This window comes from Mustela lutreola, chromosome 1, assembly GCF_030435805.1.
Source record: "Mustela lutreola isolate mMusLut2 chromosome 1, mMusLut2.pri, whole genome shotgun sequence".
NCBI lineage: Eukaryota > Metazoa > Chordata > Mammalia > Carnivora > Mustelidae > Mustela > Mustela lutreola.
The window spans coordinates 58,119,224-58,146,536 of record NC_081290.1 but is presented as its reverse complement, the minus strand read 5'-3'; the positions used below and the strand labels follow the sequence as shown (position 1 = coordinate 58,146,536).

Genomic DNA, 27,313 nt, shown 5'->3' with positions numbered 1-27,313 from the left:
ATATATTGTATACTATATAACATCTCCAGCACAATCACATTAACATGTCTGATCTCACATTGTGAATATTGAGACAAAGTATGACAAATGATTGCTCAAATAGTTGCATGCCAATTCAGAAAAGTTTTGCTGCTAGAAAGAACTTTTGACCCAAACTAAAAGGAAAAAAAAAAAACATATTTCAGAACTTTTCCTGGATTTCAGAATTGTGGAATAGGGATTGTGGACTGAAATTTGCATTGACATTTAATAGATGAAGAAACTAAGACACAAAGAGTTGACATGATTCAGAAGTCATAGAGCTGAGATTCAAGGCACTGAAATTTGAAAATGAACATGACACTCATGCTTTTAGAGAGTCTGGGCACCAGAGGAAGGAGAAATCTGAGCCTTGCTGGTTCTAGGGCCTATTGAATATGTCCCTTCTATTCAATTTATAAGGGACTGTGGACACAGGGCCTCCCAATGACATAGGCTTTCCCAAATTTCAAGGGTACCAGGATACTAAAAGATTTAAAAAAAAAAGTGTCAAGACTAGATTATGAAAAATATACACAACCACACACAGAGAGTACTCTCTGTTTGTAGATAACATGTAAAAAATCAAAATCTAAGATATTTTGTGAACAGGTATGGGTGCAATGATCCAGTCAGCCACCTTGGCAGAATCCCAGCCATCCCAAAAACAGCTTCTGTTGCTGAACACAAACAGATCTGCAATCTCAAAAGGGATGTGTCCTGGCTTAACAGCCGTAGGATCAAGAGAACTGACGACCACCTGAGAGAATGTTGTGTGAATTATAAAACATAATATGTGCACACACTACCTTCATTACAAATAAACACCTCTCAGCTGTGCATCCACCATTTTGGCTATAACATTCTCTGAACTAGATTTTCCTGTCATTTTTGAGTCTGTTGCTTTGGTAGGTTCCACACAAGAGTATCTAATGCTGTCAATGTAACAATGTTCTTTACTCACATATTAGCTGTCAAATTAAGCCGTTGGCACATGACCATATTAAAATTTGATTAAATAAAAAGCATGCCTATTCTTTTTCAGTGTCTAGTGCTTTTTACTACCAAATTTTCTGTTCTATTCCCTACTCAATTCCCAGTGTTATTTATTTTTTTATTCATTCATTCATTTATTTCTGTGTTTATTTGTTTATGAAATTTATTTATTTATTTTTGAGAGAGAGAGAGAGCGTGAGTGGAGGCGGAGGGACAGAGGGAGAATGAGAAGCAGTCTCCTCTACTGGGCAGGGAGCCAGATGTGAGCTTGATCCCAGGACCCTGGGATCATGACCTAAGCCAAAGGCAGATGCATAAGGGACTAAGGTACCAAGGCACCCAGCCCACTCCCAGCATTTTCTGTATTCTTTATTTCATCATAAAGGGCATAAATGCAGTGACATTTACTTATCTCACTGGGCATCATAATTTCTGGCACATAGCTTTTGAAAATCAACTATTCAATATGTAATGACTACCTACTCTGTCTTTGATACTGTGATAAGCACTAAGATACTGTAACTGCCAACATGGAGATTCAGTCTAGTGCAAGACATAGGTAACAAGCAAGGTCTACTAAGTAAGTATTAATCTTAAAATTGTGTGAATACTGTGAAAAAAATGTTCTCTGGGAGCTCATAAAAGGAGGACAGAACAAAATCTGGGTTAGAGAAGGGTATGTTTTGAGATGGAAGAAGAGGGAGTCATGCAGTGGAATGTGGACAAGATTATCTCGGATTGGCAACAGCACCTTAAGACCCTAAGGCAGAGGGGGATAGACATATTCCAGAAACTAGCAAAAGGTCAGTTTGGTGGGGGCATGCACAGTGAGTGAGGGTGAATGTTGTGAACAAGGCTGTATAGAGAGGCAGGGTGGATCCCACAGGATCCCCAAATTATGATGCACCAGCACTGCCCACCAAGACAGCAGCTCTGCTCTTTGGTCTTCTCCATCCTACCAAGAAGTCACTGGTTGTCTCAAGTGTGTAATAAAAACACTCTGTGCTGGGCACTGCTAGAAACTGTGCATCCAGTTCAAGGAAGACATGGCTCCTACCACCACGGAGCTTACAGTGTAGGAGGAAGAAGATGAGTGAAGAAATCAATCATTTCAACGTGAAGGTGCCTTCTGTCACTGTTCCCAGCTCTTGCTGAACAGTGTCTTGAAGCTTCCTTCGAGGTGTCTCACCAAGTCTCTCTGGTCTCCAATACCCACCGAGAGAGTCCCACTCAGGTATCATAGTCTTTCATGCAGCAACTTAATTACTCTTATATTTTCTATCCCACCAACAGTTAAACTAGGCCACCAAAGTATTAAATCCCTGGTGAGGTGCAGAATGTGCAAGAGTATCCCAGGGGGAATCTCAGTATCTTCTGAAGAGTTTATAATGTTCCTGGGACTTCAAATACAGTACCTTTAACAGGTAGACTAAAATTTGGTAAGGTTGCCCTAGAGACAGAAAGTGGGGTTCACTTAAATGGGGATTAATGAGGATTATGATACCCTTCACAAATAAGATTCATGCTTTTATGTTTCATTGTAAACATAGTCTTAATTTGAATTTAAATCCCACTTCTGCACATACATACTGGTTGATCTTAGCAAAGTTTCATAACATTTTGAAGGTCAGTTTTCTAATCTGTAAAATTTAATTACTATGATACTCTCACCTGTTATTGCAAGGACTGAAATTATACAATGCAGCAAAAATGCCCAGTACAGTCCCAGCTGTTGCTATTAATCTTTCTCAAAATGATTGGCTGCCACATGACCCATGTGGTTTGTTTGGCATGCAGAAAGAATAAGTTTATCCTGTGAGGTACATGTTTTTGAACAGATGTTCTTATTTATTAAATTATTAAAAATAGATGAATGAGAGGAAAGCATCTTCCCCCCTGAAATATTCTCACCTTCTCTGCCCTTAGGGTTCAGCACAGAGACCTTTACTACACAGCACCCCCCCCCCATTCCAAAATGCAGTATTCTGGTGTGAGAGTGATGAGAGGGAGGGGGGATGCTCATGCCAGGTGGGAGAGTTGGGATAGGAGGGGAGATGTTCCCTAACCTCCTGGCCCTATCACTCTCCCCTGTGACGAGTCACTGAAGTGGGCTGACAGAGCTCTACAACAATGGTGAAACCTGCACTTTGCACAAAGCCTGGTGAGCAAGAGTGAGGACTGAGGGCTACCTCCTGCTGAAATGGTGAGTTGTTGAGAGCTTTAAAAACAGTGTAGCCAAATTTAATTTTGAACAGATGACTTTGAACTCACTAGAGAAAAATGGATCTGGCAGCAGGGAGGCCAGGTGGGTGGCTGTGGCCACAATCCAGAGGACATATGAGACCTAAACCAGGGAAGTAGCCAAAGAGAAGTCGACAGGGCAGTTCAGAGAATCATCCAAGAAGATTTTGCAACTTTGATAGCTTAAATGGTAGTGGTCATAGTATCTACCACATACTGTGTGCACTGGGCAGACCAGGCAGGAAACATCCCGCCTTGCCTTCAAGGAGCTCAATTATTTTAGAGAGAGTGAAGAGGGTTGTTAGATATCTTCTAAGCTCTGAAGTGAGAAGAAATGCATTTCATTTGCATGTGTTTGTAGAGAAACCCATGAAATACTGGCTGTGATAATACTCTTTAAAATATAAATTATTATCGGGCGCCTGGGTGGCTCAGTGGGTTAAGCCGCTGCCTTCGGCTCAGGTCATGATCTCAGGGTCCTGGGATCGAGGCCCGCATCGGGCTCTCTGCTCAGCAGGGAGCCTGCTTCCCTCTCTCTCTCTCTGCCTGCCTCTCCATCTACTTGTGATTTCTCTCTGTCAAATAAATAAATAAAATCTTTAAAAAAAAAAAAAAAAATATAAATTATTATTTATCTATAGGTACTCTTGAAAGTTGTAATAGTGCTAGGCCTTATTTACATTTTTTTTTAAGTTCTCTTAACCTTCACAACAGCCCTGTGAAGTAGATTCTACTGCCAACTCCATTTATGGGTGAGGAAATCAAAGTATTTCTGCTATTAGATTACACCAACAAAGCCACCAATTACTGTGGAAATTCTTCTTACCCCTTCGTGTGGATGGTAAGAACAGAGTTAATACCACAATACAAGCTGGTGGGTCTCTTTCTAAATTTTGGTGGCAGGTGCTGCATGAACATAGGTAAATGGGGTTTGACCAACAGACACTTAGCTGTGTCTCCATTCACTCCTCCTACTCCAACTTGCTAAAAGGAATAAGTGGTGGATATGTGAAAGCATGGATGGATGGTAGGATAATGGATGAATAGATAGATCCATCTCAACACTCGACTTTTGAAAATAGGGGAACCCCCTTGAGCCCCTATAAGATCCATGTGATAGCCCTTAAAGAGAAGCCAAACTTTTATCAGTGTCTGAGACACCCACCAGTGTCTGAATATATTTCCTTTGGAATTTCATCATCATGCTGTATTCTCTCCTTTGCAATTAGTATTTAATTCAGTGCCCAGGTTTTAAACTTGATTCCTCTTGCTTAGACTTTCTTGGACCGTATGCATCCCTCATTCAGAACTTTGCAACCAAGCCCCAATTCAGTGGCCAGAGTTGAGCATGCTTAACCCATATCCAGGAACAGGGGAATAATTCAGGCTGGATGAATGAATGAACATATTAGCGACTGGACCTTATGAATTATGAGATTAGTGATCACTGTTAGGCTCATAAATGTATCCCTTGTTCCTTAATGCTGTTTTATTTTTGTTTCCACTTTCTACAGTTTGTCTTGGCAGGGTAATTTTTTAACAGATTAATTCTAATTGACTATCTTGTTTATTTTAAGGCATTGCTACATCCATGCCCAGAGCAAAAATTATATAATGCTTCATTGGGTAACTGGGAGTTCAGCAATTAATGACAGGAACATCAAGACTGGAGATTTTTCCATTCTCTGTAGGGTTGCCTGTTTGTATAACTTTGACCCTTGAAGCTTTTTGTGAGATACCAGATTTCATACTTCAGTGTGTCCCTGCCCTCAGGATTAACTAATATGTCTTTTCCTTATTATAGAAGATTCTGTTCTATTTTACTTGGAATCAAAGTATCTCTTACTTAAGGGTTTGGTTTGATTTCACATACCCATCATCTGGACTTTTAATCTTTTCCTACTTAATTTTTTAAAGGAATATGCAGATTTTCTTCAATTCTATCATGGAATCAATTTCTTAAGAGTGGGAATCAGGGGTGCCTGGGTGGCTCAGTGGGTTAAAGTCTCTACCTTTGGCTCAGGTCATGATCCCAGGGTCCTGGGATCCAGCCCCATGTCGGGCTCTCTGCTCAGCAGGGAGCGTGCTTCCACCTCTCTCTCTCTGCCTGCCTCTATGCCTACTTGGGATCTCTGCCTGTCAAATAAATAAATAAAATATTTTTAAAAAATTAAAAAAAAAAAGAGTGGGAATCAGACCCCAGATCAAGGGAAGGCCAGATTCTAGGAAGACTGAAACACCAGGCATGACTGGGATACCCTCTGAATTCCTGATTCAGTCGAATTGGCTGATATATATATATATATATATATATATATATCACCTCAAAAAAAAATTTAATCTGTTAGCAAGATTGTATGGTATAATAAAAAGTCTGTCAGCTTTGTTATGACAAAAGTAGGTAGTTATAAGAAAAACCGCAATTAGTCTTTTTAACATTGTCCTAATTTCCCTCCCACCCTCCCTCCATTCCTTTCTTCCTTCCTTCTTCCCTTCATTTCTTCTTCCCTTTTTTAATTTGACTTTTTTCTTTCTTTCCTTAAACATATATTTACTATGGAGTGGCCTATTATATGCAAGACCCTGTATTTGCATGAGAAGGAAAACCACATATTCCTCATTATAGATACTATAAGTTTAAAGCATGAGATAGTAATACACTTGGGGGAGTGCTGTTGAGGATGGAGGGAGACAGACCTATTCAAGCCCAACTTACATGAAAACTTCCTTCTTTAAACTCCTCCTCCAGGCTAACTGCTATTCTTTTGCAAGGCCTATCTCTCTTTTTTTTTTTTTTTTGAGATGAACAGTGTATATTTTTACATTCATATCCTCTTGTTCAACTTTATAGCCAGATTGGGTTTTATGAAGTTTTCCATTTTATGTTTTAGATAAGGTAACAAAAGAACTGTGGTAAATAAAGCCACTGTAATCTGCCTTTACGTGGCAAGCATTATGATGTGAATTCATTCCATCAACATTGAAGAAACCATTCTTGAGGACCCCTTCATATGAAGACTAGGGCAGTTCAGAAATTAATAAGCCACTGTCCTTATTTGTCCTGAAGGAAATCCTAGATGGGTGGAGAAGGTCATGTAAATAGATAATCACAATTAAAATCACTAGACTGTGATGGTATGATGTGAACAATGACGGAAGTATATACCCAAAGCAGAAGAAGCCTCCAAAAGGAATTGGATAAATCTGATTATAAGAAAGAAGACTGACATGTTCACAGGTCACACAATATTTGAGGTAGGACAATGGTTTCCTGCTAAGTCTAAACACCTTGTTTCCAGGCAGAGCCTAAGTGAGTGGATTAAACATTACAAAGGAAATTAAAGTAGTTCCAAAATTCTCTGGGGGGCTCATGGCTTTGAGCATATCGCTATTTCCCTTCTTTTATAGAGAAAATTGTTATTTGCATATCCTTTTCCCAAGGCCATGCTTTTACAAATACATAATCACTAAATATCATTTGTTTAACTATAAGGTTTGGACACTTCACCAGAATCAAGGAAAAGGAGATCTTTTCAGGATGACAGTGACAACAAATGTATCCAATAATCTCATGGTTGAGGGTGAGGGAGGGTAGTGGAATTGGGAAATTGGATAGCCTACCAAACTGTCCTAAATTTTGATAGGACAAATTTTGAAGGGGTCAGAGCTTTTATATTTCAACATTGGACTAGTCATTGGATAAATTATGTGCCTGGGAAGGGGTTATAATGTTATGTGAGGTGGATTTCTTCATCCAAGAGCCATCTCTTGAGAGAGACTCAAAAGCAAGCTATGACCTAACAATGCTTCCTTCACCTTGGGGGAATGAGCTTTTCAACCTTGAAGGGCAGCTGGGATTTGATAGCATATCTCCCTATCACAGTTCTTTGACAATTTTATCAACGCAAAATAGGAATCCAGATGTGTACCTCAACCCATAATTATGCATCAGGTGACCTGGTAAAACTTCTAACCTGGAACATCACAATGCTAGCTCTAATAGCCCTGGAGCTGTGGTTATTGCCACCTTTTTCTGGCATTTAACTGAAAGAGCTAAAGGAAGCTGTTCTCAAACATCTCCAGGGTCTGTTACTCTGTAGTTGCAACAGGAAATAATGATTGGTTAATAATCTGAAGAAGAATTCAGGGAGGAAGCAGGTCTGGGGGCTTGGGAGCTCTGTAAAGTCATTCAAGGATCCAAACACCTTCTATCCTGTAGCTTATCTCCTTCAAGATCCTCAGAGATTTCTTCCCCCAACCCCAACCTTTACTGGAAAGGAACAGGTGCTCCTAAGGACCAGCTTTGGACATGGCTCCAAATACTTCTGATTAAATTTGCCAAAAATCAGTTTCCTGGGTTCACCTGAGGTGCATAAGAATCTAGAGCACATAATCCAGTGATTTTCCCATGAAAGAAAGCAGAAACCAATACTTGTATGCACAAGTGATATCTGCCAAACAGTAGAAAGACTTCAGGCAGATTTGGGTTTATGTGTCCGTTGTGACCTAATTAGCCATATGCACCGATATGTACCAATATGGTACCAATATACCATAGGACCAATTGTCTAACTTTTCTGAGCTTCACTTTTTCTCACCTGTAAAATGATGACAATTGTACCATCTTCGGGATTGTTGGAAAAAATCAAATGGGTTAATTTCACAGAAAGAATTTTCCCTTCCCCCTTTCTTTTTAAGCTCTGTACAAGTGTGGTCTTGCTGATGTTCAGAGCTATCCCACCAGGTGTGAGAGCTGGTAACCCACCTGAATGACAGTTGCTATAAAGAAGATTCTTGCAGGAGGAGGTAGATGGGCCTCATTGACCTCAAAAGTCCTTCAACTCTGTAGGAACTGCCGAAATATTCATTAAACACACACCAGGTTGAGCCAGAGTCAGACTGGGCATTTATACTGGAACCAGAAGCTGGCATGTGCTCAGTAACCAGAGCTTTTCTTTTCTTCTGGAACTAAGTCTTCTCGGCAGAATATCGACATCTGTAAAGCTTTCTGACTTGACTTTTCATTTCTCCTCTTTGCAGAGTTGTGCTTGTCTTGGCCTTTTCATCTCGACATTTAACGGAGAAGAATTTCAATTGTTTGCAGTCAATCCCACAGTGCTTTTCCAATTTCCCTTTGTTTTCCTTGGGATTTTCAAGAAACCTCACGTGCTCTACATAATTCAGTTATGATTCCAGAGGAACTTGGTGCCTCAAAGTGACAGATGATTTTTAAAAATATTTCAACACCTGTGTATTAGAAGCAGCATTGCATTAAGAATCAAAGAGTCCAGAGCTAGACGCCAGGCCCTGCCATTAATTAGTTGTGTGACCTTCAGTAAGTAATTGGTGCCTTTATAAATGAATAAAGAGGATAGCTGGATCAGTGGTTTATAAATTACATTCTGCAGAATTCTGGGGTTTCCTGGAGATAATTCCAGGGATCTGGGGGTAGCAAATGGAAGCATTTATCCTGCTCAACTCAACTGCTTTTTATTTAGCGGAGTTCTAGTAACACCTCACTGACAAAAAGATTTCACTAATACATATTTTTTTAATCACTCAATTTAGATGATCTCTGAGAGTCAATTATGCTTCTACTTTCTTGAATACTGTGATTTGACTGATGAATATATGTTTTTTAAAATGTTTTGTGAAGTGAGAAACTGACAAAGTCCTCAGAATTAAAGGAATTCAAGTTAAATCAGTTGCACCATAAAAAGGCATTTAAACTGGTTCAAATAGAAGTTCTACCTTTAACTGCCCTCTGGTAAAATATTTAAATTCTCCAGCTTCAAGGCAGTCATGTAATCTCGGAAAGAAAATGCTTGCCTTGCAGGGTGTGAGTATTAAAAAGGAAGATAATGCTGTGTAGTGCTAAGCACACATACTGACGGTTCCTACTCCTGCTCATACACACACAGTTAACTGATTCATGCCCGGCTTCCCTCTGAGCCTGGGTGTGGCTCCAGAATCCTTCCCCTCCCAGGTTCCAAGCACCCAGTATCCATCAGAGGGAGTCAGCATTTGAGACAAAGCATTGCTGATATCCTGTCATATCCTGATTTCCTATCTATAAAATGAGAATTATTATGGACGAAGTGCTTGTGCCCCACCTCCTCCAAATTCATACACTGAGGCCTTAACTCTAGATGTGACCATATCTGGAGAAAGAGGCTTCACTGAAATAATTAAGATTCAATGAGGTTATAAAGTTAGGGCCTTGTTTCAGTAGAATTAGGTCTCTTAAAAGGAGAGATACCAGAGAGCTTATTCTCCTTCTCTCTTCTTGCCATGTGAGGACACAGTGAGAAGATGGCCATGTGCAAGCCGGGAGGGGGGGCCTTGTCAAAATATGCCCATGCTGCTACCCTGATCTCCCATTTCCATCTCCAGAACGGTGAGAAAATAAACGTCTGTTGTTTAAGCCACCCGGTCGATGATTTGTTATGGCAGCCTGAGCTGAGTGACACGGGAATGCCAAAGCTCTCCTCAGTCTTCCAGCCAGCATCAGGGAGCGCCCACTATGCATGCATCTCTGGGAAAGGTCCAGGGCACATAAAGACTCATGGGACAAGGATCCCAGTCCCAAGGATATGACTCTCCTGAAGACGGTATTCACAGACTATCAATGTTTGAATGAAATTACAAAGTGCATGTTAGCTTGCAGGTACATACACAATTCTTCTTAAAACACACATGTCAGTTATACATAAATAATATTCACTGAAACATTTGTTTAACAATGAGATTTGGGGGGAAAACCCTCCAATTTATATTAGACTCTGAGTTCTGTAAGGTTAGGTTCAACTCTCCTCCACAGACCTCAGTACCCAGCATAGAATGGGGATTTGTAACTATTTGCGGAAATCACATGTGAACTGGTATTAAGTGTAATATGCTATATATAATACATATAACATAAGCCACATGGGAGGAGATAAAGGGAATTATGCACTCACTTGATAACAAATTATCTCCATGGTGTATGAACACATTTTTTTAATAGAATGAAATTAAAGTTTTACAAACCACAAACGAAACACACTCTAGGTAACCTGTGTCCCTCCAAAATGTGTATGTTGCAGCCCTACCCCTCAATGAGATGGTATTTGGAGATGGGGCTTTGGGAGGTGATTAGAGCTGGTTGAGGTTTATAAGAGTGAGGCTTCCATAATGGTGACCATCCTCAACCATGAAGAGAGCTCTCATAGGATCTAAACTGACTGGAACATCAGATCTTGGATTTCCCAGGTTCCAGAAATGTGAGAAATAAATCTTTCATTTAGTCTGCCCAGTCTACAGTGATATAGTAGCCTTAGAAGACTGATACATAGCTCGAAAATAGTTTTCCACACAGGGATTTAGAGGTCCATATGCAGTTGGGATGGTCAGGGGTGTGCGGCTCAGGAAAATGACAAGCTTCTGGATTAATGGGAGGATGTTGCAAATGGTCTCCTTTGCTAAGTTCACCACCAAGGCAGTGATTCTCAAGAGCCTCTGCAGAAGCTGCTTCCAGCTTCTCATGTGCTCTCTGCCCACAAACCACCCACCACTACTACTGGATTCATCTGGAATACAGAAGACTCCTATTTTATTCATGGTTTACACATAGGACTTAGTATAAGGCTTGACACTTAGAAAACATCTTAAAAACATCTGTTGAATAAACAGTCTCTCCATTCATTCTGACACCTGACCAGGGAAGTGGATGCCATCCATCCCAATGACCAACATTAGAAAAAGTCTGAAATCAACAACATTGCATGCCATAAGGTAGAATAGCATACAATGGTCTTCAAAATTTTAATGATGTGAGAGAATATTTGTGATGAAACATGCCCTTTACACACACACACACACACACACACCCTGAAGCAATATCAGTGGTTTTTTCTGAGTAGTGGCATTGTATATTTTTTCTTCTCACCTGTTCTTTTTGATGGTTAATTAAAAAAAATTATCTCCCAACCAGTTTTTTACATTAAGCTTGTATTATCTTATGAGAAAAGAACGTTACTAAAAATCAATCCCTATCTAAATGCATGACCATGCTAGTCATTAACATTTGAGCGTGGATGAGCAATGATCAGGAACTGCAGGAGGAAAGCAGGTATTCCTGAGGTCAGAGCAGTAGCAGCCATTCCTTTACAGTGTCTTTGAAGAATGTTCCTCTTTTTTGTCATCACTCTTCAGAATTCAATTTGCCACCTGCACAGTCTCAGAATCTCAGTCTCAGCTCAGAGCAAGCTTGCTGCTCTGTGCTGGAGTGAGGCTGCATATCTGAGTTCCTCGGCCTGCAGAGTGCTGTATCCCCATGGCAGTTAGGTGGGAGCCCAGGAGCTCTTAAATACTAGGGCTGGAATGTATGTCATACTCTCTGTTTTGAATTTGTTTCTAGGTCCAACAGAACAAAGGTTCTCACCACAACACTACTGACAGTGTGAGTTGGATAATTCTTTGTTTGGGGGGTAACCTGTGCATTGCAAAAAGCTTGATAGCATCTCCAGCCGCTATCCACTGAATGCCAGGAGCACTCCTGCCCAAAGGCATGATACCTAAAAACATCTCTAGATACTGACAAATGTTCCCTGACAGTTATTGTAAGATCTTGACTCTAAGTGCACTTGCAGCCATCAGAGGGTTTTAAGCAGAAGAGAGAAAGGAACTGACTGGATCAAATGAGCCCCCTTGGATGGGTCCAAGGTCAGAAGCAGGGAAGGCAATGAGGGGACCTTCTCAATGGCCCACACAAGGTTTGATGCGGCTTGGAAGAAGTTAGTTCCAATAGGATGCTCTGATGGGTTGAATTTGGAGTGTGAGGGAAATACACAAGGATAATTTCATTTTCAGCAGGACAAAATATAGCATTGTAGTTAAGAGCTGGAGCTCCAAAGGGAGACCACCTCATTGTGTAACCTGTGTGTTATTATGGAGAAAGATATCTGTAAACTGGAGATGTTGAAAGTGCCTATGTTCCTCCCAGGGATTTTGTGAGGATTGCACGAGTTACTACATGGAAAGAGTTTAACAGCGTGGCTGGTACATAATAAGAGCTCAATAAATGTTAGCTATGGAAAAACTGGAGAAGAACATGTTTAGGAAAATAAAAATATTTTTGCCTTTAAACATAGATTTATCTTTTCTAGCAATACAAAGAGCTCTATTTAAGAATCCTGTGTTTGTTACATCAGTTTCTTACCCCTCACCAGCTAGGGAAGCAGAGGCTTCTTACTATATCTATATCCATGAGATAAACTCAGCTTCTTCTCTGTGTGTTTTCTAGTAAAAATCACTGTGTTTCTAAACCTGCTTAAACTCCTTCAAATAGACATACACATACTGAGAGAGAAAGAGAGAGAGGTAATATGCACAAACAGTGGTTGTAAATGTGTTAGTTTTTTATTGTTGAATAACAAGTTATCACAGAGTTAATGATTTTAAACAACACCTATTTATTATCTTACAGTTGGTGAGACATGTGGATGGGGCCAACTTGATTCTGTACTTAGGATCTCACAAGGCCAAAATCAAAATGTCAGACAGGCCAGGCTCTTGTTTGGAGGCTCTGGGGAAGAATTCACTTCCAACTCTTCAGGTTGATGGCAGAGTGTTGTCCTTGCAGCTGTAGGTCTGAGGTCCCCATACTCTTACTATCAGTCAGCCCTCCTATTCTAGAGGTCCTCTGCATTCCCTGTCATGTGCCTTCTTCATCTTCAAACCAGCAAAGGTAACTTAAATCTTCCTCATGTGTAAAAGCTCTCTTATTTCTCCTTCTCTTACGAGTGGAGAAAACTCTGCTCTTCAAGGAATTATGTGATTATATTAGGGCCACCTAAATAATCTCTCCTTTGTCCTTCATTGTAAGGAAATCATGGAAATCACACCACAGACAAAATTCATGGTGTTTTCTTGAAATTCTGTGTACCATCCTAAGTGTACAATTTGATGAGTTTTGACCATCTTTAAAAAATTTATTTTATTTTTGGGGTGCCCAGGTGGCTCAGTGGGTTAGGCCTCTGCCTTTGGCTCAGATCATGGTCTCAGGGTCCTGGGATCGATCTCTGCATCAGGCTCTCTGCTCAGTAGGGAGCCTGCTTCCCCTTCTCTCTCTGCCTACTTGTGATCTCTCTCTCTCTCTCTCTCTCTCTGTCAAATAAATAAATAAAATCTTTAAAAAAAATTATTTTTTTCAGCGTTCCAAAATTCATTGTTTATGCACCACATCCAGTGCTCCATGTAATATGTGCCCTCCTTAATACCCACCACCAGGCTCACCTACCACCTACCTCCTCCCCTCCAAAACCCTCAGTTTATTTCTCAGAATACACAGTCTCTCATGGTTTGTCTCCCCCTCCGATTTCTCCATCTCACATCTTCTCTCCATCTCAGTGTCTTCCATGTTATTCTTTACGCTCCACAAGTAAGTGAACCATATGATAAATGACTCTCCTTGTTATACCTATGTCACAACACCCCAATCAAGATTTGAGACATTTTCCATCAGAAATTTCCCTTATCCCATTCTAGTCAATCCTCAACCCCACAGGCAAATATTTCTATCACCATAGATTGGATTTGACTTCATACAAGTGGAATCATGGTGTATACTCTCTTGTGTTTGGTTTCTTTGTTTTATAATAATATTTTTGAGATTCAGCCATGACGTTATGTACATCAGTAGTTTCTTTCATGTCATTTAGAAATAGTATTATTCTATATGACCATATCACAATTTGTTTATTGATTGTTGATGGACATTTTAAAATTGTGACTATTATGAATAAAGCTGTTGTAAACATTTCTGAGAAATGTTTGTGTAATGACAACTATTTTGGGTAATGGCTAGGTGTGGGGTTTTAGGTAGATATATGATCAACTGCTAAATAATATTCCAAATTGGTTGTAGCATTTTACACACTCACTCCAACCTCCTGTGAATGTGTGAGAATTCCAGCTGGTATACAACCTCACCAACACTTTTCATCCGTCTTTCTAATTTGAACTATTCCAAAGGATGTATATTGGTATCTCTTTCATGGTTAATTTTGTGTTTTCCTGATGGCTAGTGATCTTAAATAATTTTTTTAAAGATTTTATTTATTTATTTGACAGAGAGATATCACAAGTAGGGAGAGAAGCAGGCAAAGGAGGAGGGGAAAGCAGGCCCCCCGCTGAGCAGAGAGCCTGATATGGGACTCGATCCAAGGACCCTGAGATCACGACTTGAGTGAAGGCAGAGGCTTAACCCCCTGAGCCACCCAGGCACACTTATGTAATTTTTTATATGTTCATTGGTCATTTGTGTGTGTGTGTGAAGTGTGTGTATAAGTCATTTGCCCTATTTTTAATTGAGAAATTAGTCTTAGTATTTATTTGTAAAAACTCATTACATATTCTGGATATATGTGTGTGTGTGTGTGTGTTGTGTGTGTGTGCATAATGTAAACTTATTTAGGTATAATGTATTATATATTCATTATAATATACCTGATCAAATATATATATATATATATATATATATATATGAATATTTGAGGAAAGAAGAGATAAAAAGAAAGGGACAGAGGATAAGGAGAAAGAGCTTTAAAAAATTCTTAAAATTCTAACTCACTGATTTACATATCTGTTTCTTTCCAATCCCACAGATAAAAAAGAAAACTTGCATTGATTGAGCAAAGCATTGCTAATATGTGGTGTAGAATATTGCATTGTATCCTTCAAGAGTGAGAACTTCTTAGGAGCAGCAATTTAAGTTTATGTTATTCATCTTTATATCCCTCCATTTGTTATTATATCTGACATATTGAAGATGGTCAAGCATATTTGTTGAGAGAATGAGATAATGAGTTAATTGGCTGATTATCTCATTTCATTATCACAAAAGAGAGAATCAATCAATGAGCTTTGGGGAAAAAATAAAACCACTGCCAATAAGAGCAACGTGTATATCATATATTGATCGTGCTTGGCTTCATATGAATGAGGGATGGGCACAGTATGGAAACAAGATGGAACACACATCCATAGTTCCTAGATGTCCATAAATCCCTTTTAGCCAAAGGCTAAGAATCAAATCATGCACCAACATTTCTGGACATAATCAATTTCTCTCTCATGCATCATGACTCATTCTCTCTTTCCTGGATCAATCTTATCAGCATTAACACTTTTTTTTTTCTCCTTTCACAAACCCTCTCTTGACCCCACATTCTCCTCTAGCATTCCCAAAAATGAAAAAAACAAACAAACAGAAAAAGGTTTTGAGAAAGTGTCAACTTGCTGTCTCTTCTTCCCAGTATACTATTTACTCTTCTCACCTTTCCTATCTGGTTTCTGCCAACCACCACACCATGGATGTTACTTTTGTTAAGGATTCCAGAATGCTAAATCAATGGGCAGTTCTGTGTCTTATTCTTACTTGGGAGTCTCTGCAGCACTCAGTAAGATTGAGAGAGTCAGGTAACAGTGTGGTAAATATGGGGTATGAAAGCACACTGAATGAATTTAAATCTCATTTCAACTGCTTATTCAGATATCCTCCTAGAACCATCATGATATCTTTGCTCTTCCTTGAAAGTGGTGGTTCTCATTTGGAGCCTTTGCACTTGTTCTTTCTGACCAAAGTGTTCTTCTCCCAGCCCCTTCCCATACTTCAAGCCCTAGCTCAGATTTTCCCTCTTCAGAGAGGACTTCTGTGTCCACATTTACACATAAATGGCATCCCCCCTATAGTTCCTATATCTGGTTCTAAAGCAAGATTGATACATATCCTAGCTCTTCTGCAGACTGACACTATGACCTTGTTCAAGTGTATACTCTCTTGCATAGAAGCTTCCTACTCTGTAAACCATGAATGATCACGACACTTCAAAAGATTGCTGTCAGCCAATCTGTTAATGGGGGGTAAGTGACTTAGAATACTGTTTGAACATACCAAACTATTGCTTTAAGAAATTTCCACATTCACTTTCTCTTTTCCAGGTAAGCCTAAAAGATACAGTGTGGCTCAGATTGCTCACTTTCTTCTTTTGGGAAAACATCCCAACTATTTGGAATAGACTTACCATACCCACTGGGAGAATAAAATCAATTTAAGATGATCATACTAGAGGCAAGATAGTGGTGACTAGGTCTCCAAAGAAAATGGAATGAACCATCCCTGTGTTTTCTTTAATAGAAGTGTTATTTAATTTTTATGGGCATGCCACAGAGAAGAGACTTGTTTCTGCTTGGTGAGCTTAAAACAAAATAAAATAAACAGATAAGGAAGTAGTGGGCCATTTGATGTGCCTCCCCAGAAGACACAGCAATTGGAGAACCAAAATTAGCTAGCTGTGTTTATCCACTTTTAACTTCTGTTTGGGTTGAACTTTCATTTCTGCCTAAGCACATGCTATTTTCATTATTTACTGCAGTCTTTTCTCCAAAGAAAACACCAAACCCAAACTCCCCTTTGTTCACTAGCCTCCCCACCTGAATGTTCTCCTTGAACTGGTGATCTGAGTGCATAAAGGCGTACATGAAAGGCAGCATGGCATTGCGGCTAAGAAAAACCTTCAATCAGACAATTGTAGTTCTGTCATTTGACTACTGCCTGACCCAGAGGAATTTTCTTAGTATTTTAAGCCATATTTTTTTAATTAAGGAAATAAAAGTCACCTGATTTATGGAATTACACAAAAGTTTAACTAATATGATTCATGTAAAGCCTTTGGGAGTTGCCTGGTCTGGAATAAACAATGGTCCAATATTAGACTGCTTCCCACCTCCCAGAATCACTATTATTACAATTATTGCCACCATTACCATTATTAGGAGCAGCACTCAGGTGAGCTTACTCCTTGCCCTTGCCACTTAACCTTTTCAGTCTCTGATTCTTTGTGATATTTGATACCCATACTTCATGGAAGACATCCAAAGAGAAATTGAACTGCCCTTCTTAGGGGTGTTAGAAAATGGGAGCTGGACTTCATTATTTGAAGGTCCCCTCCATCTCCTCAAGTCAAGGACAGTATAAATCAAAATAACTGTGACAAATGCACCTCCCATTTGTAAAGCTTCTTCATGTCTTGTCTTCTTCCTTCATGTAAATTCTGTGTTCCTCCTCATTAGCCAAATGATTCTAGGCTAGTAGAAAAAGTCTGATATTTTCCCATTATCAAAAAGAAGAAGGAAGGCAGACTAGATCACCTTTAAAGTTCATTAAAGCACCCAAAACCATGATCTTCATTCCTTTGCAAACAAATACACAAACAAACCAACAAAGCCATGTGTCAGTGTGCCCTTTTTTACTGCTGCTGCAACTCAATTCCCAAACTGCAATAAACCATATTTTATTTTCTTGCTTTCATCAGTGTCTGATTACTTCCTTGGTGATGGAAGTCTCTGCATTGTTCCATCTCCAAAGAAGGATAGGAGCTGGGCCTCTCTACAGGTCCCCTGTACCAATCCAATAGCCCTCATGAAGGCCTAGTCCTTGGGTGATAACAGTTGCTCAGAGACAGAACTGGGGCAAGACTCCAGCCTCACATCAGAAATAAGAACATTCATTACTGGATGAGTTCTCTAGGCCTGGTTTGAAAAAACCCTCTCCAACTGATTGGACTCTTTCCTGATTAACGCTAGATAAATATGGAGACTATTACTTAGATACCACACGCTGGGAAGCAAACATGGTGATTATAACTGTCAATCTGCAAAACTCCCTGGTCTCAACCGGAGTGAAACACTACCATTTCAATCTAATCTGCGAGAGAGGCAAATGGAGAGGGGCCGATAACTGCAGAGCACACTGAAAGCACCCCAGCTGTCAATATCCATGTGGGAGGCAGCTGATGGTTTGGATGTCATCACATTAGCAATCTCTTCAGTGAAAAGAAAGTCTGGCTGCTTTGTGCCTTGAAAAGGAGCAGCAGTTGAAAGCATTAAAATTAGTGCCATTTTACTGAAGATCGTGATCACTTAAAATGTCAGTTGCTGTCCCAAAAATTATCGTTTATGATGGATTGCAGGGAAGAATATCAACACAGCAAGAGACAGAACCTACAGTGGAGGAAGATGCACCATTTCAGGAGTCCCTGAGGAGTGAAAGAGGTAGAGGGTGTGTTTGGATGGATGCATGTGCACACATGTGAGCACTTAGGCATTCCCAATGCCACTCAGAATTTACATCTTCTGATTGGCCCAAAATGCAGGCTGGGGAAGTTCGTGGGAGGCTGTCCATGAGTGAAGAGGAAGGGGAGGCTCACGAAGAAACAGTGAAACACTGACGGTGTCTGCCAAGATAGAGCACCAAAGGAAGAGCAGGAGCCTAAATAATGATAATGATGGTGTTTGTAACAATACCTAGCACTGACAGGCTGTCAAGTATAGAACTATTTTATTTGTGCTAACCCATCAAATGCACTTGATTTATGGATTGGAAAATATTTTTAATCCCAATTTTACAGATGAGTAATCTGAAGCACAGGTAGGTAATTGTAGCTAGCCCAAGACCAAGTGATGGTGGGAAGTTTGGGAAATGCATATAGAGTTTATACTCTTCTAAGATAGATGCTTCTCAGAGTGATGGGTTGGATAAGCACAGGGACAAGCACGGAGTACCAGTTGGCTCATACACAGGAAATGGCTAGAGAAATACTGCAAAAAAAACAAAACAAAACAAAAAACAACAACAACAACAACAAAAAACAACCTAGGTGTAATGAGGTAAATATAGGGTTTCCATATGTGAAAGTCCAGGTGGATTCTAACAATATTAAACTCAGCAGGGAACCAGGACAAATCATGAAGGTGTCACTGAGGGACCACCTTAAAATATGTCTAGAATATGTGTGAGCATAGATTTCTAGGATGCATATATTTGTCGAGACATCTTGCTCTTTTTTTTGTTGTTGTTCTTTAATTTTCCAATACTCTAAGCTCCTTTCTGCCACAGGGTCTTTGCACATGTTGTTGTCCTCTCTTGATATGTTCTTCCCAGGAGGAAAGTTCTGATCCCCCAAATTATGTAGTACTATACCAGCCCAGTACCCCATTATTCTTTACAGCACTTATTAGCTTGCCAAAGTATATAATTTTTAATTAAAAAGTATTGAATTTATTAGAATTTTTGGTTTTTGTTTTTGCATGATTTGTTTTGTTTGCCTCTTTTACTAAAACAAAAGTTTCTTGAAGGCATGGGCTGTCTCGTTTCTTAACTATTGCATTTCCAAATACTGGCACAGGTTATGGCACGTAGAAATACTAATTAATAATCACTTTTATGAATACTTTCTGTATAGCAGATTCTATTCTAGATGTTTATTTGTATTATATTTATATTCTCACCATAACTTCATAGAGCAGGTAATTTATTATTCTTTTTTATAGATAAGGAAACTGAGACACAGAGAATTTAAGTCCTATTGATCAAAAAGGTAGGTCTATGATTTATTTTTATTTTATTTACTTACTTATTAATTAATTAATTCATTCATTCATTTATTTTTAGTTTCAGGGGTAGAATTTAGTGATTTGTCAGTTGTATGTAACACCCAGTGCCCTCCTTGATGTCCATCACCCAGGTACCCCTACCGCCCTACCAATTTCCCCTCAGCAATCCTCAGTTTTGTTTCCTAGAATTCAGAGTCTCTTGTGGTTTTTCTCCCTATTTTCATCTTATCTTATTTTTCCTTTCATTCCCCTATGTTTATTTGTTTCGTTTCTTAAATTCCACATATAACTGAAATCATATGGTATTTGTCTTTCTCTTAACACAGGCATTTAGGCTCCAAAGTCTACTCCTTTCATTGTACTCTCTCTCGTCTGTAGTCCTCAGGTAGGATTTACTGAATGAACGAATATGTTGATGAGAGGTGAAGATAAAGTCTTCTGAGATCCCATAACTAAGACACCAAGCCTGAGGGGATAAATGTTTGAAAATTCATACCTGTCCATAGAGGAAGGAGGCAGATTCTGCACCTTAGTTAAATGGGATTGGGGTTGAGAGGGTCTGAGGGAAATCAGAGTAAGCAGCTTACAGGTCTCAAGGGCCACTACTCAGGCAGAGCACAAGATGATTTCAGTGTAGCTGATCTTTTACCACTTGGCACATTCTGTTACTGAAACCCATGTTCAGCTGCCCATGGCATGAAAGGTCAATACTTAAGAGATGAGTTTTTATTGGGAAGGAATATGAACTTTATTCAGGAGGCTGGCTGCCTGGAGAGAAGGCAGACTCTTGTCCAAAGGCCAACTCCCAGGTTTCTGCCTGGCCACAGAATTTTAAAGGGATTTAATCAGTTAAGGAGGTGCAGTGGTCTGTGACATTTCTTGCTTACATGCAGTCTCCATAATGTCAGCTACAGAGTTATCTTGGTTCTCAGATGTTGTGCAAGAAGTTCAAGTTCCTTGGTGCTCGGGATCGGGAGACTTTGTGGGGTGTGTAAAAAAGCCTGTTTCCTCGGTACCAAGGGATTGTGCAAGAGTACTCTGTTCCTTCTGCAAAGGAGGGCAAGGCCTACAGATGCACAAAGGGAGGTCAGTAAAGTCATTTGTGTGATCTTAGAAAAGAAAAATATTTTGCTAAAAGATTGCTGAGCTAAAAAAAAAAAAAAAAAAAAAAAAGATTGCTGAGCTAATCAGAAAGCTAAGGGGGCTTCAAAAGGACTTGCTGGCCTCTGTGGCCTGGGAAAGTTCGGGTCCTTCATTCCTCAGGGCCAGTGGTCTGCAAATCTCAAGGAAGTAAATAAATGAGTTCTATTACAGATCAAGGACCTTAAGTCAGCAGGCAAGGAGTGTGTGACCTTGAAGTATGTTAACCCTTCAGATCAGCTTGAGCACTATTGTAGGTCTAGGTGTTTTTTGGTTTCAATTCTTAAGGAAACAAGGGTGATCCCACACATGACTGATACTTGGGTGTGGATATGTCCATTAAATTAAGCAAAGCTGTGATCATGTTGATTAATCTACCCATAAATCAAATCAATCTCTCCAAAACCTTATCTGAATCAGAACCTTTATGAAGCAGACATCAAGACAGGATTAGATGTAGACGAGATTTATTGGGGAAATAAATCCCTCCACAGAAACACCTGTGAAGGATAAAGAGACATGTGTACAGATGTGGGAAGAGCTTTCAGACTATAATGTAGCTATTGCACCCATGAAAGGGAAGAGGGAAGGAAAGAAAATGACACTGCATTGCATCTCTAAGAAAGTTTCAACAAGGTCAAGGGGAGTCTGGGAGCAAAGTTGTTCATTAGAGAAGTCCTACACTGGGAAGAAATAGCCTCGCCCTAGTAGCCCCATTATATTCAGTCACTGACTGGGAATCATGGCCTCAGGTGGATGCTATATGGGTTCAAAGAAAAGGTATGGCAACTGGAGGCTATCAATACACTTGTTTGTTTGTGTGTGTTTTTGTTTTTGGTTTTTTTTTTTGGTTTTTTTTTTTGTTTTTTTTTGTGGCAGGTTCTCTTGAAAGGAGCTCTGAGTCATGCAACTGCATGGTCTCTACACTATCAATTCTTTAATGTTTTATTCATTTGCCACCTCCACTTTGAAACTCTCCCTATTCCCCTCACCTGACAGTAACTTCCTCCACTAACACTCTTAGAACTTGTGTGTTCCCTATGTTTATATCACTCTGAATTTTAGTTTAATCATGCATGACATAGATCATGATGAGGCACTTTGACCTACATGCTTATTGTGGTAATTCTCAGATATCAGAGCTCCCAATGACATCTGGACATCCACACCTTTGCAAAGAAAACATGATGAGAAGTTTGGTAAAGGAAAGATGAAGATGTTTTTGAGGACATCTTAATGATTCCTGTTGTTGGTGTCCTGTGTAGACAAACCACAGTTTGCTGAATAAAGGTGGTTTGGAATTGTTCAAGAACGTCATTTTTAAGTGCCATAGTGTTGCCACTTAATACCCTCTGGGGAACTTGTTTTTGTTCCTTGGCAAACAAGATCACACTGGAAGGACCAGTTTCCTTTAAGGTTTATAAGGAAGTAGTCAATTATCAAACTGACCTTCAAAAGCTGACCTAAGGACTTCATACATCTTAAGCTTTTCCTGCCTCATGTTAAGATTAAACATTGCCCATAGATGGAGGAAAAGATTATAATATTAGGCAGGAGGCTAAGGGATTACTCAAAGTTGAGAAAGCCATGGGTACTAGCTGATATAAACCTATAGGCTTCAGGCTCAGCCTTAGCAAGGACTCTTTTCCTTCTAGCTAGTTTCCCAGGTCACATACCAGCCTCCTGAGATTACATGTCTGTTCTCTGCTCAGTTCACTGATACTGGTTGTGTTTCCAACTACCAACTCTACTGGGTCCCCAGGTATCTCTCATCAGGGAATTGGGTGTTCTTCATGACTAACTAAGGTATTATACCAGCTACTTCAAAAACCTCACAGGAAAACCTGTTCTCTATATTTCTGAGTAAAATTACCTAGCCTGATTCCAGATCAACAGCCTCCACCCTCCTGCCGTTCCTCCCCTCTTCACTGGCCCCTCTTATCTGGTATCATTACTGGAATGGAGACTCTCCTTCCATACTCTACCCCACTGGATCTTTGTTGTCTTTCCACGGTGATCTGAAATGGAGTAGAAGACACTGGTTTTAGGAAGCTATCGCTACGTCCAGAATCAATCAGCATCCCTGTCATTTGTTTTTATAACATCATGCCCATTTCTTGTGTTGTACATGTCACAATTTTAATCATTGTTTTATTTACTGGGTAATATATCCGTCACTATAATGGCTTCTTGAAATCTTGCTTTCTTGATCGTTGTATCCCTGGCTTCTGGCATAGTTCATGGTATATAAAAAAGAAGCAATTAAAATCATTCAACAGATGAATTGATAAATTAATTAATAAATGTAAAAAGAACCACTGAAAACTTATCCTTTGGAACAAGAATTCTCTGCTTTTATATGTTATAGTATCAAGCTACATACTACAAATTATAGAGGATATAGTGTGTCCAGATAGCTTCAGGTTTCTTCTTTGTAAAAAGATTTTAAAAATAATCTATATCATCTATCAACTCTAGGTTTATTTAGTCTATTGAACCAGCTTGCTTTGTGTCAGAGTGTGAGTGGGATGTGTTTTGTTTTTCCTCTCTAACATTTTAGGAGTTTGAAAACAGCTCCTGGACCAGGACTTCTAAATCAGCTCACAAATAACCTTTGTGGTAAAACAACTGGGCTTTTTTACAGATTGTTTTCTACTTTTTTCCTTAATTTTGAAATTATTTTAGGCTGACATAAAAGATGCAAAAAGAGTAAAGAAAATTCCCATATACTCTTCATTCAGTTTCTTCCAGTGATAACATCTTCATTTACCATGGTAACCATTCACACCATAATAATAACCAAACCACAGACCATATGCAGAATTCACCAGTTTCCACGTACACTCATTTCTGCATTTGTGTCTGTGTATGTGTATGGTTCTGACTTTTTGGAACTGTACACTTTCGTAAAACCACCAGCACAATCAAGATACAGGACTATTCCATCACCCCAAAGGAAATCCTTAATTCTCCTTTAATTGTTATATCCTCCTTCTAACCCGTGACAAAAATTCATCTGTTCTCTTTCTCTCTGATTTTGCCATGTTGAGAATGATAAACAAAATCATATAGTATGCAACATTTTATTTAAAGATTTTATTTATTTATTTGAAAGAGAGAGCTTGAGAGAGCAAGGGGGAGGGGCAAAGGGAAAGGGAAACATGAACTCCCCGCTGAGTAGGGAACCCAGCTCAGGATTCCATCCCAGGACTCAAGGATCCTGATCTGAGCCAAAAGCAGACCCTTAACCGACTGAGTCATCCAGGCGCCCCACAACAGTTTAAATTGTGTTTTTTTTTTTTTAACTCAGTTTATTGTGCTTAAGAACCATCAAGCTGTTGTATAATCAATACTTTGCTCCTTTTCTTTGCTGAGTAGCATTTCATTGTATGGATGTACTAGAGTTTGATTAGCTCTTCACTCTCTAAAGGACATTCAGGTTGTTTCCAAGTTTTGGCCATTGCAAATGAAGCTGCTATTTTTAATTTTTATAGATGAAGCTGAATATTTGTGATAAGGTTTGTGTACAAAACGGTTCATTACTTTATGGTTAATATTCAGAGGTGGAATCGTTAGGTCATATAAGAAATGCATTTTTTGGGACGCCTGGGTGGCTCAGTTGGTTAAGCAGCTGCCTTTGGCTCAGGTCATGATCCCAGGGTCCTGGGATCAAGTCCCACATCAGGCTCCTTGCTCGGCAGGGAGCCTGCTTCTCCCTCTGTCTCTGCCTGCCATTCTGTCTGCCTGTGCTCGCTCTCTCCACCCCCCCTCTCTGATAAATAAATAAAATCTCAGAAAAAAAAAAAGAAATGCATTTTTGGGGCACTGAGGTGGCTCAGTCGTTAAGCATCTGCCTTTGGCTCAGGTTATGATCCAAGGTCCTGGGATCAAGCCCTGCATAGGATCCCTACTCAGCAGGAAGCCTCCTTCTCCCTCTCCCACTCCCCCCTGTTTGTGTTCCCTCTCTCTCTGTGTCCCTCTCTGTCAAATAAATAAATAAATAAATAATCTTAAAAAAAAAAAAAAGAAATGCATTTTTAACTTTCTTAAACACTGTCAAGCTGTTTTCCAGGATAGTTATACCATTTTGCATTCTCAAAAGAAATGTATGAATGATCAAGTAGCTTCTCATCTTTAACAACACTTGAAATTGTCTTTCTCTTTAATTGTATCCATCTTAACAGGTGTGTACCTTATTTAGAAATAATCACTTTTTTCCCAAGAATCTGAGATAAAAAATGCATTTTTCCAATAGGCAATACCATAACACTTCCAAATGTAATACAATTAAACATGTCTCTGATAGCTATGACAGAAGAAATTAATGTTTTCATATCAAATGCCATGGACATCCACAGGCACTTAATAAATTATAAAACATTACATCAGCGAAAGCTGTTCTTGGTTTAGCACTCACAGAAAACATTTAGGAAGGACTTAGATACAAGACCTGTACCACAGAACCTGGATACAGGAGTCCTTGAGTGGTAGGCATGGAATATGTTCTCAATTTTGTAGACAGCAAAAAGTCATCAGGAAAGCAGTATAACCAAAGGTAATGTGTTGGAACATCCACATAGTGTCATCATGGTTGATGAAATGAATGGAAAGGATGCTGGAGGGAAGACCAGGCGAGCAGTACTAGAGGAATTTTGTAAACTGTGTACAGTACCAATGGTAGAGGGAATGGAATGAAAGGAAAACCAAACAGAAGAGCACATCACAAAAGAAGAGCCTATATAACAATGGAATGAATGCTTTGATTTACAATGACCCAAGACTCTTAAAACATAAATAAGAAAGTAAGAAAGTCAGAATTAAACTATGGCCTAGTGTAAATAGAGTGGTTGTCATCATAATATCAATGAATGTTATTAACAAGTGGCTGTGTTGTGTTTTATTTGGACCCCGTGATCCTGACACCAGCTCCATGACACAAGGACAGTCAGCTCCATGTACAGAAAAGGAAGCTAAACCTTGACAGCACACAGGTTTGTCTGATATCAAACAGAGAGTAGAATCCTGGTCCTATCTGTGAAATGGGACAATAATAATATCAAAATGATCATTGAAATACTTAAATAAGATCATATCCGTAGGTTTTCAAGGGCCATATGAATGTTATCTATCTATGATTTTTGTTAATAATTCTTCTCCAAAAGTTGAATTCACAAAAGAATCCCAGGATTTTAATTATGGGCACATTCTTGCTACAGAAAATAGCTATCACTCCTTAAATGCTTTTTATAGCCAAAGTGCAAGCTCTATGGGCTTAATTCCATGATCTTTCATCAGAGTCCTTAATTTAAAAAATGAGTATGAGGGGAGCTCAGAAATCTTTTAATTTTCCATCAATTATGCATGCATATAAATGTGCATACAAGCAAATATTGCAGGACCAAAATAATATTTTATCTCTATTTTTCTAAAGAATGTCAAGAATGATAAATTTGAATATTTGTGGTAAACACTCAGCGAAATGTCAGAAACATTACTTCCGCAAGACATTGTCTCATTGTCAGCTCTTTGTAATCAGTTTAATTTTTATTGAGGAAAAGCAACAATCACAAATCAGCCTTCTTGTGTCCTTTGAATTTTTATGGCTGCAAATGAGGCTTCCAGCCGCTTCAGTTTCAGTTTGCAAAGGCACCATGTTGAATCATTAATTACCTAAGAAGGTACTGCATTCTCATCTCCTTCTGGTAGAAAAATATATAAATCAGATCGGAACCTGGGGCTGTGAAGTCATTTTTTCTTAAAATGCCATCTGCCAGGTTCCACTTCAGAACATCCAGAAATCATTAAAGGTGAGGGAAGGAGGGAGGAGGGAGGCTAGTGAAGCATCAGAGTGTCAGGGTGTCTTGTCATAGCAGTCTTTGTTATCACACCTCCGCCAGCCTTCACCAGCCCCTCACCCCCACCCTGATTACTGACACAGCCTCCTAACTCTGTGCCTGTCATCTGTCCTATCCAACCATCAATCTGGGCAGTTAGAGCAATCACTCTCTAATGCCCATTTCACCATGCTTCTCCCCTGCTGATAATCTCTCAAAGGCTTGCTGTCCCTGCGATGTTAGAGGTCCTGTATGACCAGCAAGGCCATTCACATACAACCTCCACATGCCCTACAGTCTCAACTCTCAACCCTGCCCATCTGATTAACCATACTTCTGCTATGTTTAATTATTAAAGTCACCTTAACTCTGGTCTTAATGTTTTGTTGACCTCTATCTGAGGCAGAGTTCAGGACTCAGTTCATGTTTTACCTTTTTGAAGCTCCCCATAACCTTCCTTCAACCACCAACAGCCATTACTCATCCACCTCAGCCAGCAAACTGATTACGGTGCCCAACAGAAGGGCTTCAACAGCCTTCAATACTGACCACATGCTCTTATAAATGTCCTTTGTCTTTTCTCCATCTTCTACTAGATTGTGAGATGCTTAAGGGTAAAGATCCTGTTGTATTTGCCAGTATAAGTATGG

The 27,313-nt window shown here is 39.5% G+C and overlaps 1 long non-coding RNA gene across 1 annotated transcript; it reads left to right on the top strand.

Moving 5' to 3' along the window:
- The first annotated feature begins 1,474 nt into the window (after positions 1-1,474).
- LOC131819347 (uncharacterized) lies at positions 1,475-9,675 on the top strand. Its single transcript, XR_009349161.1, has 3 exons — positions 1,475-1,594; positions 8,296-8,590; positions 9,554-9,675. It is a non-coding gene; the product is annotated as an uncharacterized LOC131819347 (long non-coding RNA).
- The last annotated feature ends 17,638 nt before the right edge of the window (positions 9,676-27,313 follow it).